The sequence below is a fragment of the Gopherus evgoodei genome, chromosome 1 (assembly GCF_007399415.2).
Source record: "Gopherus evgoodei ecotype Sinaloan lineage chromosome 1, rGopEvg1_v1.p, whole genome shotgun sequence".
Lineage (NCBI taxonomy): Eukaryota > Metazoa > Chordata > Testudines > Testudinidae > Gopherus > Gopherus evgoodei.
Window position 1 is genome coordinate 232158571 of NC_044322.1, and position 13584 is coordinate 232172154.

At 42.8% G+C, this 13584-nt stretch overlaps 1 protein-coding gene across 1 annotated transcript in view; it reads left to right on the forward strand.

The window, feature by feature from the left end:
• Positions 1-13584, forward strand: part of LOC115644557 (potassium voltage-gated channel subfamily KQT member 1-like) — a 798115-nt gene that overhangs the window by 445393 nt on the left and 339138 nt on the right. The gene's annotated exons all lie outside the window — the stretch shown is intronic.

A 13584-nucleotide genomic window follows, 5' to 3' on the forward strand; every position in this document is an offset into this window, starting at 1 on the left:
ATACCTAAAAACTTCCTTCCCAAAAAGAAAGCTGCTTATCAGGAACCTCCTCTGCTGTTTGTCCTTCCCCAAGCACCGGACGCTGCATCTGGCTGCTTCCTCCTGGCTCGAGAAGAGCTCCTGGCTGCATGCATTTAGGGATTCTGGGGTGTCTCCCCCCACCTCAGCACCATCACTTGTGCTTTCCTCTTCCTCCTCCTCTTTGCTGTGCTGGGCTGGGAAGTGTCCATGGTGGTTGTTGCAGTGGAGGTGGGATCGCCCCCAACTATCGCATCCAGCTCTTTGTAGAATTTGCAGGTCATGGGCGCAGCACCGGAGCAGCTGTTTGCCAAGCAGGCTTTGCGGTAGGCATTGCTCAGCTACTTTACTTTAACCCGACACTGCACAGCATCCCAGGCACGGCCTCGTCCATCATGGCCCTTGATATGTGCCCAAACGTATTGTAATTCCTATGGCTTGAGCGCAGCTGGGACTGCACAGCTTCCTCCCCCAAACACCGATAAGGTCCAGCACCTCGCCATTGCTCCATGCTGGGGATCACCTGGTGCGTGGAGGCATGGCCACCTGGAAAGATGTGCTGAGAGCGCTCCACTCCTGGCTGAACAAACGGGATGGGGATTTTCAGAATTCCGAGGGAATTTAAAGGGTGGGTCTGACACTTGGTCACCTGAGAACAGGTCAGCAGAGTTCAAAAGTGATGACCAGGGTGGCTAGAACAGGCATTGTGGGACACTTCTGGAGGCCAATCAGAGCCAATCAGAGTGCATTAGGTGTCCACATTGGCATGCCAGTGCTCCAGTGAGAGTGCAACAAAGGTTATTCCTCTCAGGGAGGTGGAGTACCAGGAGCACTCCAGTCGCGGAGTCAGAGCGCTCTACATGCCTTGCCATTGTGGATGGGGAGTGAGGTAGTGCCCTCTTGGTGGCTTTATTGCGCTATAACATGCAAATATAGTCAAGGCCTCACTTTCTGTTCCCTATCATTGTTTCCCTCTGCCAATGGACTCTGTGCCCAATTTCTCCCATAAATCATTGTCTCCATCCTTCCTCCTCCAAAAGATTCTTTCTTCACAATTAATTCCCTACCTCCCAGCAAGGAGTTCCAGAGGTTGACAGTGCATTGCGTGAAAAAATACTTTCTTGTGATAGGTTTAAACCTGTTACCTATTAATTTCATTTGGTGGCCCCTTGTTCTTGTATTATGAGAAGGAGTAAATAACATTTCTTATTTACTTTCCCTGCACCAGTCATGATTTAATAAACCTCTATTATATCCCTCCTTAGCTGTCTCTTTTCCAAGCTGAAAAGTCCCAGTCTTATAAATCTCTCCTTATATGGAAGCCATTCTATACCCCTAATCATTTTTGTTGCCCTTTTCTGAACCTTTTCCAATACAATATATCTTTTTTGAGTGGAACGACCACATCTGCACACAGTATTCAAAGTGTGGGCGTACCATTGATTTATTTAGAGGCAATATGATATTTTCTGTCTTATTATCTATCCCTTTCTTAATGATTCCCAACATTCTGTTCACATTTTTGACTGCCACTGCACATTGACTGGATGATTTCAGAGAACTATCCACAATGACTCCAAAAACTCTTTCTTGAGTGGTAACAGCTAATTTAGATATTGGCATAGAAAGTACGCTTATTAAGTTTGCAGATGATACCAAACTGGGAGGGATTGCAACTGCTTCGGAGGACAGGTTCATAATTCAAAATGATCTGGACAAATTGAAGAAATGGTCTGAGGTAAACAGGATGAAGTTTAACAAAGACAAATGCAAAGTGCTCCACTTAAGAAAGAAAAACACATACAAAATGGGAAGAGACTGTCTAGGAAGGAGTGCGGCAGAAAGGGATCTACGGGTTATAGTGGACCACAAGCTCAATGTAAATCAACAGTGTGATGCTATTGCAAAAAAAGCAAACGTGATTCTGGGATGCATTAACAGGTGTGTTGTGAGCAAGACACGAGAGTCATTCTTCTGCTCTACTCTGCGCTGGTTAGGCCTCAACTGGAGTATTGTGTCCAGTTCTGGGCACTGCATTTCAAGAAAGATGTGGAGAAATTGGAGAGGGTCCAGAGAAGAGCAACAAGAATGATTAAAGGTCTTGAGAACATGACCTATGAAGGAAGGCTGAAAGAACTGGGTTTGTTTAGTTTGGAAAAGAGAAGACTGAGAGGGGACATGATAGCAGTTTTCAGGTATCTAAAAGGGTGTTATCAGGAGGAGGGAGAAAATTTGTTCACCTTAGCCTGTAAGGATAGAATAAGAAACAATGGGCTTAAACTGCAACAAGGGAGGTTTAGGTTGGACTTTAGGAAAAAGTTCCTAACTGTCAGGGTGGTTAAACACTGGAATAAATTGCCTAGGGAGGTTGTGAAATCTCCATCTCTGGAGATATTTAAGAGTAGGTTAGATAAATGTCTATCGGGGTGGTCTAGACAATATTTGGTCCTGCCATGAGGGCAGGGGACTGGACTCGATGACCTCTTGAGGTCCCTTCCAGTCCTAGAGTCTATGAATCTGTGAATTTAGACCCCATTATTGTATATGTATAGTTAGGCTTATGTTTTCCAATATGCATTACTTTGCATTTATCAACATTTCATCTGCCATTTTGTTGCCCAGTCACCCAGTTTTGTGAGATCCTTTTGTAGCTCTTCACAGTCTGCCTGGGACTTAGCTATCTTGAGTAGTTTTGTATCATCTGCAAATTTTGCCACCTCACTGTTTACCCCTTTTTCCAGATTGTTTATGAATACGTTAAATAGGACTGCACCCAGTAGAGATCCCTGGAGGACACCACTATTTTCTTCTCTCCATTCTCCTCTTATAAGGTAGGTTTTCTATTCCTTGGATCATCCTTGTAGCCCATCTCTGCAACTGTTCCAGTTTGTATTCACCTTTCTTAAACATAGGAGACCAGAACTGCATGAAGTATTGCAAATGAGGTCTCACCAGTGACCTGTACAATGGTACAAACATTTCCCTTTCTATACTGGAAATATCTTGCCTGTTGCATCCAATGACTGCATTAGCCTTTTTAACAGCCACATCACATTGGCAGCTCATAGTCATTCTGTTGCTCTTCTTCTGTTGCTTCCAACTGATAAATCCCCAATTTATAGCAAAAATTCTTGTTGTTAGTATCTAAGTGCATGAACTTACATTTTGAAGTATTGAATTTCATCCCATTTCTATTACTCCAGTTTTCAAGGTCATCCAGATCTTCTTCTAAGGTATTCCAGTCCTCCTCAGTATTGGCAGTACCTGCAAACTTTGTGTCATCTGCAGATCTTATTAACATACTCCCACTTTTTCTGTCAAGGTCATTAATAAAAATGTTAAATAACACTGGTCCCAAGACTGATCCCAGAGGAACTCCACTAGTAACCTCCCTCCAGCCTGACAGCTCACCTTTCAGTCTGAGCCTTTGTAGTCTCCCCTTTAACTAGTTCCTTATCCACCTTTCAGTTCTCATATTAATCCCAGTCTTCTCCAATTTAATTTATAATTTCCCATTTGGAACAGTATCAAATGTGTTACTGAAATCCAGGTAGATTAGATCTACTGCATTTCCTTTGTCTAAAAAATCAGTTATCTTCTAAAAGGAGGCGATCAGGTTGGTCTGGCACAATCTATCTTTTGTAAAACCATGTTGTATTTTATCCCAATTACCGTTTACCTCTAGTCCTTAACTACTTTTTCTTTCAAAAGTTGTTCCAAGACATACAATTGAGGTCAAACTAACAGGCCTGTGGTTTCCTGGATCACGTTTTTCTTCTCTTAAAAACAGGTACATTATCAATTCTCCAGGCATAGGGTACCACCCCCGAGTTTACAGATTCATTGAAAATTCTTGCTATTGATTTTGCAGTTTCAAGGGCCAGTTCCTTTAATATTCTTGGATCGAGATTATCTGGGGGCCCCAATTTAGTCCCATTAAGCCGTTTGAGTTGGGCCTCCACCTTGGATGTGGTAATTTCTACTTCCATATCCTCATTCTCATTAGCCACCCTGCCGCTGTCCTAAGCTCCTCATTAGCCTTATTAAAAGCTGAGATAACGTATTTGTTTTGGTGTTGGGTCAGGCCTAGATTATCCTTAATCTGTACCCCATCCTCAGTGCTTCTTAGCAATCCCACTTCTTATTTAATTATTTGTATATAAAAAATCTTTTAATATTGGTTTTCATTCCCTTTGCAAAGTTCAACTCTGCTTGGCTTTTGGCAGTTTTTACTTTATCAATACACTTTCTGACCTCCAAGAGCTAGCTTTCCTTGCTGATCTGTCCCAACTTTCATTCCTTGTAGGTTTTCTGCTTTCTTTTAATCACCTATTTGAGGTGCTTGGTCATCCAGCTTGGTGTGCATCCCTTTTCTATGATTTTTTTCCCTTTCTTTGATGTAGGCTTCAGATAGTTTCTGCAACTTTGATTTAAAATAATTCCAGCCTCCTCATTAAGATCCTTGAGTTCTTCAGTCCAGTCCACCTCCCTAACTCCATCCCTTTAATTTTTTTAAGATTTCCCTTTTGAAATCAGGGTCCCTAGTTGCAGATCTATTTTTGTTTATCCTTCCATTTAGTTTAAACTGAATTAGCTCATGATCACTAGAATCCAGGTTGTCTCCTAACAATCAGTGCTCACTACTCTCCAATATCAAATCTAAAATGGCATCACTTTTTGTTGGTTTGGAGACTATTTCATAAATAAATCTGTCAGCTATTACATATAGAAAAATCTGGGCCCTACTATTATTGGTAGCACTTGTCCTCCAATCTACATCTGGGAAGTTAGTCGCCTATACTCACACAATTCCCAGTAGTATTTATTTCATTAAAAACATTAAAGAGGTTTCCATCCATATCCACAACAGATCCTGGAGTCTGTAGTATATCCCAAACACTATCCCAGTGGAAGCTCCAGTAACTTTCTTCCCCAAAGTGATTTTTACCCAGTCTATTTTATCTGTTCCATCCATTTTAATTTTTTCACAGTCTACCTCATAATTCATATACAATGCTACATCACACCTTTTCCTTTATTTCCGTCTTTCCTGTACAGCAGATACCCTTCAATCCCTGTACTCCAGTCATGACTTTTATTCCACCATGTTTCTGTTACCTCAATAATATCTGGCGTCACTTCCTGCACCAGTTCTAGTTCCTCCAGTTTGTTACTCAGACGCCTTGCATTGAGATAGAGACATCTTAGAACTTTCTGCTTGGTTTTGCCAAGATTCTTCACTTGACGGTACAGTCATTCTACTGCCATTATTGCCTACCTGACTGTTAGATTCATTGGTAGTGGCATTACCTTTCCTTTTTTCTATCCCTTGTTCTTCCTCTCTCCAGTGCTGTACTCTTTTTTGTTTGATTTTCCAGTCAATATTAGAATCAAGCATGGAGATTACATGATCATCTCCCAACTGTCTTCCCCAAATTCCTAGTTTACAGCTCTTTTAGTGAATTGTTCCAACTTCCATCCCAGAAGTCCATTTCCCTCCTACTCAGGTGGAGTCCATCCCATGAGAACAGTCCTCTGTCCATGAATGCCTACCACTGGTCAAACATCCCAAAGCCCTCCTTATAGCATGACTGCCAGAGCCATCTGTTGATCATCATAATCTTGTCTTGCCTTCATTCTCCTTTTCTAGGGAAGGGTAAAATCCCATTGACAATCACCTGAGCCTCAATTTCTTTAAGCAACCTTCCCTAACCTGGTATAGTCTCCTTTGATGCATTCCAGAAAGAATTTGGCAGTATTATTTGTTCTCACGTGAAGAAGAATCAATGTATTTTTTCTGCTCCCATTAGGATCCTCTTCAGCCTCAGGTCCACATCCTGTGTTTTAGCTCCTGGCAGACAGCACACCCTTCTGTCCTCTTGATCAGCTCTGGTGACAGGCCTGTCTGTTCTTCTTAGTAGGGAGTCACCAGTCACATAAACCATCATCTTCCTGGTGTTGGTACAATTCTCTGGCCTTTCTCCTGTTCTTTCTGTCTGCAACTCCTCTTGTCTTTTATTCTCCATTGCAACCTTCTGTGAGTCAGCCTGTATTCTCCTGGGGTTCTGCACTCTGGGTATCTACATTGACTCTACCCCTCTTCTGAGGACACTAGCTGTGTTTGCTTTCTCCCTTGCCATCCCATCTTCTGTTACTGCCTGCTGTACCCCTTCTTTATTTTCCAACTCAGAAAACCTGAACTCTATTTCTCCTGTGCTAGCTGGTCTTTTCCTCTGCTTGGTTGTGATAGTAACGTGCTTCCACTGGCCACTTTCCTCACCTGGCAGTCTCCCCTCACAGTTCTCCAGTCTAGCTTGCATCTGAGTCTTGAGTTTTTCTTTCTGCCACCTCTTGTCTTCCCTCCATCATCTGTTTAAATCCCTTTCAAACTCAATGATAGTTTTCACCTGCATCTCCAAACCTTGGATCTTCTCTTCCATCAGCTCTATCTGGAGCCAATCCATACAAACAAAGCATTTTTTGGGTAGCCACTCCAGATCATGTACATCCCACAGCCTCCACATCCGGTCATCTACCTTATCTCTTCCGTTCATTGGGTCACTACCACAGCTGTCTCTGTGTCTGTCAAAACCTTCCTGCCTAAGCTCCTGTCAAGGAAAACAAAAAAACAAAAACCAACCAACCAACCAACCACACACCAAAACAGAAGTAGAACACCACATACCTCCTCTCCCAAACTCTCCTTATAAACTCCCACTCAGATGCTTCTGGTTTTAGCTCTGTTTGTTGGCTCCTGTTCCACTGGCTGCCTCCTTTGCTGCCTTTATAGGCCCTCTAATCAGGTGATCATGTTAAATGCTGGAATCATTCAATATTGTCTGTTCTTTTCAGGTTTTCACAAAGTTTAAATGAAATGCTACAAGACTGACTTTTTTTTTTAAAGAAATTTCAGTCACATTGAAAGATGGGCCACTTCTAGCATTGAATGAGCCCTGGGACCAAAACCACAGGCTGACATTTGAACGGATTCACCCATAAGGTTCTAGGTTTGGCTTTCTCTGATCTTTGTAGATAAAAATATCCAGGATCAACACAGACCTTGTGTTCTGTCTGAGCTGTAAACAAAGGTTGAAATGTCTGGTTCAGCCTACCTAAAACCAACATTAATTACTTTTATTATTTATTTTTAGGATGAGACCTATTTTCTTTTTTTGATATTTTTATTTTTCCAGTTATTTAAATATCTCTCCCCACCAAAAAAGAAAGTTTTCCTTGTTTCTATTCCTAATCATGTGATGCTGTTGCTGCCCCCCAGCCGCTACCTGTTAAAGATCCTGATCCTGAAAGTGACTCTCTGTGATTGCCGCCCCCCCCCCCAGTGCCTTTACGGCAAGTTTGCAAAGTTGCCAGACTTGCAACTTTGGGGCTATAGTTTGCATCATCCCACATTATTTACATTATTTTTTAATTCAAATATTTTGAATATTATCCAAAGAGTGGGAACTCCTATTACAAATTTCATCTCTATGTAGGGGTATTGGTTTAGCTGTGCTAAATTCTAGTCTCACTTAATGAGAGTCAACTGAAGCTTAATGGAAGATCTTCACTCTGAAGTTAACAAGAGCCCCATGCTGCTTACAGCTGAAGGCAGAGTTCAGCCCTGTGAGTCTGAAGGTTTCCCTTTGTTTTGTTTTTTTCCTGATCATACTTTTTACATTACTATTGTCCAAGGCCTCCTTTCTGTTTTAGCTAATAAAATATTTGTCTGTATTTGGCAATTTTATATGTGAGGAAAAATTACAGCAATGACTGCAATTCAAAGCCCTTTCACAGCTACAGTGAATGAAAGTAGATACTTTTAGTAAAACATGGTGGGAGAACAAAAAGGCAAATATAAGAATGAGCAGTTCAAAATACTCCTTTATTTTTCAGTTGCAATCCCTGACCTAGTCTATGCGCTGGCTTAAAAAAACAGTCAAGTGAAACACTCCAGAAAAGATACCATATGCTGTTGCAGGCAGGAGTTACAGCATTATTCAAAGACTTGGTATAAAGACAGCACTAGCATGATGTTTTTTCATATTTGCTGTTAAGCAGCCATACATAAGAAATGAATTAATCACTGCAGTAATCTGAGTAAATATGGTACTGTATCCTCAAACCAGTTTTGCAAATTGGGTCAGAGAGCTATAATTAACCTAGATGAAGTGGCCTTTATTTTCCACAGTACTTGATCAAAGTAGTAGGTTACACTAAATAATTCCTTTAATTTACGACACCTGAATAAACTGCAGAAAAATCACCGTGCAATGCATATTTCACTATCTGCGACCATAAAAACAGTACATCCTGGATAAAACCCTTCCTTTATCTACATTTAAATGAATGCTAACGATAAAAATCTTCCAGATTGAAAGGTGCTACACAGTGAAAACAATAACCAACAGTGCTTTTGAGACTCACATTGTGCTTCAGCATTAGAATGGAATAATTCTCTAGTACATCTCTAGTTTAGGGTCCTTCCCATGTCTACAGTAAACCCTCTTTTTCACCTACAAATATTACTTGGCTCTTTTTCACCTACAAATATTACAATGCACATCAGACTTGATGTAAGTTATGAAAAAGGGGGGCTTGAGCTGGCTACGTTATATTTTTAACCGAGTGGTATTAACAAAAAGTTCATGAATAGTGTCCAAAGGAGTTCTGGATTTGATTATCTACCTCTTTCCCCATCGGTTTAAATTTTTAAATTGAAAATGTTCAGCTTCTTTGACTTGGGCTACTTCCTTTCTTTCTTTATTTAAAAAATTTTATTGTGTCCAAGTTTTCTAACTTAAAAGTAGCAACTTTTCATAATACTCTCTGTGCCACATGTTAAGGATCCAAACAAGGGGGCCAGGGTGCCTCCCTGGCACGGAGCCTGTAACAGCTGTGCAGTCCAGCCAGGCTCTGCAGCCACACAGATGTACTCAAATCCTATGGAGGGGAAAACTATATCACCCAGTAAAGAGGGGGTCCTTTGCCCCTTACCCACCAGATTAGTTGTTGGCGAAAGGCACAGCCACTCATCATCGAAGTTTTGGAGATCAGTTTGCTCATAAAATAAAGATCTCCGTTTCACCACATCCCCCTTCTCTCTTTCCCCAACCTACCACATCTCTGTGCTAGCAGCACCACAGGCAGTGCCTAGGTGGAGAGAGATTCTTGGATCTATATGAGTTCCCTCTCACCACCCCCTCACAATAGGTATGAGTGTCCTTAAAACTGGTTGGCTTGTGAAGTAGCCAATTTGTAAAGAGGTAGGGGACACTTACTATTGTGCAAATTAGCCAGAGGCTTTGGGCCTATCTCAAGGACATACCTTAAGATGATGTCAGGTTCTATTTACAGATCCAAGTCTATTTTACTTCAGTAGACACTTGGTAGTACCCATTATAGTTAAGGATGCAAAAAGTTTCCGTTATTGGCTCTTGTTTTTATGTGCTCATAACTTTCCAATACTGTCACCACTTGGACTGAAATTTTCCTTTGTTATTCCTTTGCCAAAATGCAAATGTTTTGGGGAAGGCTTCAACAAAATCCTTCAGCTGTTTCTGAGTTTGAGAGAGTGGAAAAAATACACTTTTGCCTGATGATAAAATTCTAACCACAGTCTTTTGAATGAGACTCTTGCAAAAATAACTAGTTCAAAACTTGACTCAGCCTGGACTTAATGAGGACTGTTGCTTTTGCTTGGTTTTGCGCATAAAAATGTCTGAGCAAATTACAAAACAACTTCATAGCATGCTCAATATCATCTATATGTCTGTCATTGCCCTCCACTGGATAGAATCATAACTTTTCAACAGTTTCATAGGCACTATAATGCTGACAGTTAACACAGATTTTTATTCTTATTTAGCTCAAGTGCTCATGTCCTGTGTCTTGGATTGATTTTGTGCCTGCTGTCACTTAGAAGCTCAGAGGGGCCAAGGTGTCCAGCATAGAGACTACCATGGAGGTCCTAGGCTGGCTCAGATTTTTATCACAAATTGCATATTATAAAGTTTACAGGATGTACAATGTATAAAAATTAATTTTGCTGTTGATGCTTAAGTTTGCATTAATGATGGGGCTACTGAGTGTTTCTTTTTTACATTTAATGTTAAGTAGCTGGATAAATGACTTTCTGGGAGTGCTCACAGCTTCCTAGTCATCCCTAAGGAATATACACATAAAGGTATTTACTCTGGACCGATTGGTTTTTATAGAAAAATTGAAAATAAGTAATGAAAAAAATCAGGACAGATCTAGTTTTGATTGGCCCAAATAATTATTTTTAGTATATGCATTGACTACACGTGACACATTTGGGACCCAGTTTCATCAGTGATCCCTGATATAAAATTCCTTTTTAAAAAATATTAAAGTTCTCTTCTTAGACAGTAACCCACAGCTGTTTTTTCAGAACTTTTCACAATATCAAATAAAAAACCTTGACTGAAAAAGGCTACAATTACAAGAGTAAATAACAGAAAGAAATATAAAGGAATTTAATTAAAAGTAAATCTCAGTTGTGAAAGCTATGTCATATAGTCATTTAAAGCCTTATTACAGGAAAACATCCTTATTCAGGAGAATATTTAAGCATGTGCTTAACAAGTCAAGGGGACTTGAGCACCTGCTTAAATGCTTTCCTGAATTAGAGCTTAAAACAGAGGACTGGGAATCAGGATTCTGACGTTCTGTTCTTAGATCTGCCACTGACTCACAGTATACATTTGGATAACAGACATAAGCTCTGTGTCTCAGTCTAAATAGGGATAATAATAACAATGCTTAGAGAAAGAGGTTACAAGGTTAATTAATGTTTTGTATTGTAAAGTGCCTCTGAGATCCTTAAGTGAAAGGTACTTTATACATGCATGTTTACAGAAAGGAGTCTATCATTACAGATTTGTGCAGAAGGCTATATTAAAGCCAAGTAATTTAAATGTCAAAATATTAAGTGAAAGACCAGATTGTCCTTTGCCCATGTATGTATGCATGCACAGGTGTGTGCATATGCAAGTGCAGGGCTGGGACAGTACAAGAAATAGTTCAGGTGCACCACTGTGGGACAGAGAAGAAACAGTTAAAAATGCCCTGTGTACTAGGCTCCAGAGCCGGTGCAAGGATGTTTTGCACCCAAGGCGAAACTTCCACCTTGCACCCTCCGCCCACCCCGCACCCCAGCCCTGAGGTGCCCCCCCGTGGCAGCTCCCCCACTCCGCCCTGAGGTGCCCCCCTTGCGGCAGCTCCTCACCCTCCACCCTGAGGCACCCCATCGCCCTGCCTCAGCTCACCCCTGCTCTGCGCATGAACACCCTGAGCATGCTGTGGCTGCTTCACTTCTCCCGCCTCCCAGGCTTGCGGCACCTAAGCTGATTGGCACCGCACCCTGGGACGGGAGAAGTGAAGCAGCTGACCCCTGCCCCACCTCTTCCCCGAGCACGCCGTGGCTGTTTCACTTCTCCCGCCTAAATGGTTGCACCAGCCCTGCCAGGCTCTGCATCAGCCCCTATGCAGTACTTAAAAGCCACAATTTAGTCCTAACTGCAAAAAACATTTTAAGCTGTGACACAAAGTGATCAAAGCTGGGAAATTCCTAACTTAGTAGATGAGCCTGTTCAAGGGCACTGGAACCTTTGTAGAAGAGGAGGGCCACTGGTGCTGGAACTAGGAAGGCCATGGGACCATGCCTCCCCACTTTTTAACATGGGCATAGTTTGGAGGTCAGTGGGCAGAGGTGCAGCCCCACTGGTGCTGCTCTGCACTTACTTGAGGCTTGCAGTCTGGGGAGGCAACACCACCTCCTGTCCCCCAAACTATGTCCATGTTAAAAAGTGGGGGAGGGCATGGTCCCTTGCTTCCCTTCCCCTGGTTCTGGCACTGTCGGGCCTGTTTCCTTACAAAACTGTGACGTATATGACTTACACTACAGTTTAGATCCATCTGCATCATCTAACCCCATAACAGATGTTTCTCTGTTCAAAATCAATGTTGACTGTAGTTACCTAGCATACAATGGTAATATGATTTTAAAAAACAGAATATCACTCACCACTAGGATGTAGCAGTTAAATGTGTATCTTCTGAAGACAGTATGTATCTGTAGATTTATTGGGGCAATTCAAATAACATACATAGCTCAGCTCTCCATGTGGTGCACCTCTTCATGCTGTAGTTTTTCCCCACTAAAATAGAATTTCATAGGTTTATACTTGTGTTTTACAGCTAGGGATCATTAAATATGAACAATAATTAGCTCTCCAAATACAGATGGGATTTTCAAAAGCACTCAGCCCTACCTTACTCCCACTGAAGTCCATAGGAATTTTTATCATTACGAGCAGAGTCTCCAGTCAATGCTGAGTGCATTTGAAAACCCCATGCTGAATGTCTTTGTATTATAATCTGGCATTCTTCTTCGAGTGCTTGCTCATATCCATTCCAGTTAGGTGTGTGCGCGCCGCGTGTACGTTCGTCGGAAGATTTTTACCCTAGCAACACTCGGTGGGTCGGCTGGGTGCCCCCTGAAGTGGCGCCGCTATGGCGCCGGATATATACCCCTGCCGACCCAGCCACCCTTCAGTTCCTTCTTACCACCTGTGTCGGTCGTTGGAACAGTGGAGTGCGGCTTAGCTGACCTCCACTTCCCTAGCTACTAGTAGTTCTCGTGTATATAGTTATATAGTTATAATCCTTTTATATATATATATATATTTATATAGTTATACGTTTTTTCTTTACTAGCATAGTTAGTTTAGTAATAGTTAGCGGGGTTCAGAGAGTAGACCCTTCCCCTCACACGGTGCCGGAGCCCATGCCCAGCTCGCCGGGTTTTAAACCGTGCTCGGCCTGCCACAAGCCGATGCCGACAGGAAATCTGTACGACTCCTGTTTGAGGTGCCTCGGGGAATCGCACTTCACAGCTAAGTGCCCCATTTGCAAGGCTTTTAAGCCGAGAACAAAATGGAGTGGGACTTTCACTTACCCCTCCACCTTCAGCACCGAGCACTGGTCAATCGGCGGGCAGAAGCACCTTCCCTGCACCGGACCCCGCCGGCACTGCCAAGGCCTCTCAGCACTGGCCGTCGCCGGCACCGAAGTCGACTCGGCATCGCTCCCTCTCTCCGAGGTTGAGAAAGCCCACGACTCCTCCTGCCAGTGCCTGACAGCTCCCCGGCATGCGCCGTGGTTGAGCTCCTTGCTCCTGCTGCTTGCGTGCCAACTGCACCGCAGCCAGAGAGCTCGTCTAAGTCGGATTGCCCGGCACCGACACCTGCCGAGGCACCGACGACGTCAGCACCGTCAATCCCGGTCCCACAAGGGCCATCGAATCCGGTGCCTGACAGCTCCCCGGTATGCGCTGTGGTTGAGCTTACTGTTCCCTCCATGCCGGAGACGTTCCCAGCAGTGAAGGATCTCATTGCCATAACAGAGTAGATGCTGCCTGAACCCCCGGCACCGCAGGTGCGGGTAATACAGTCTCTTGGCAAGCCTCCCTTGATACGACCATCCTCTGTCGGCACAGCAGAGCGGCACCATTCATGATCACGGTCCCGCAGACGCTCCAGGTCC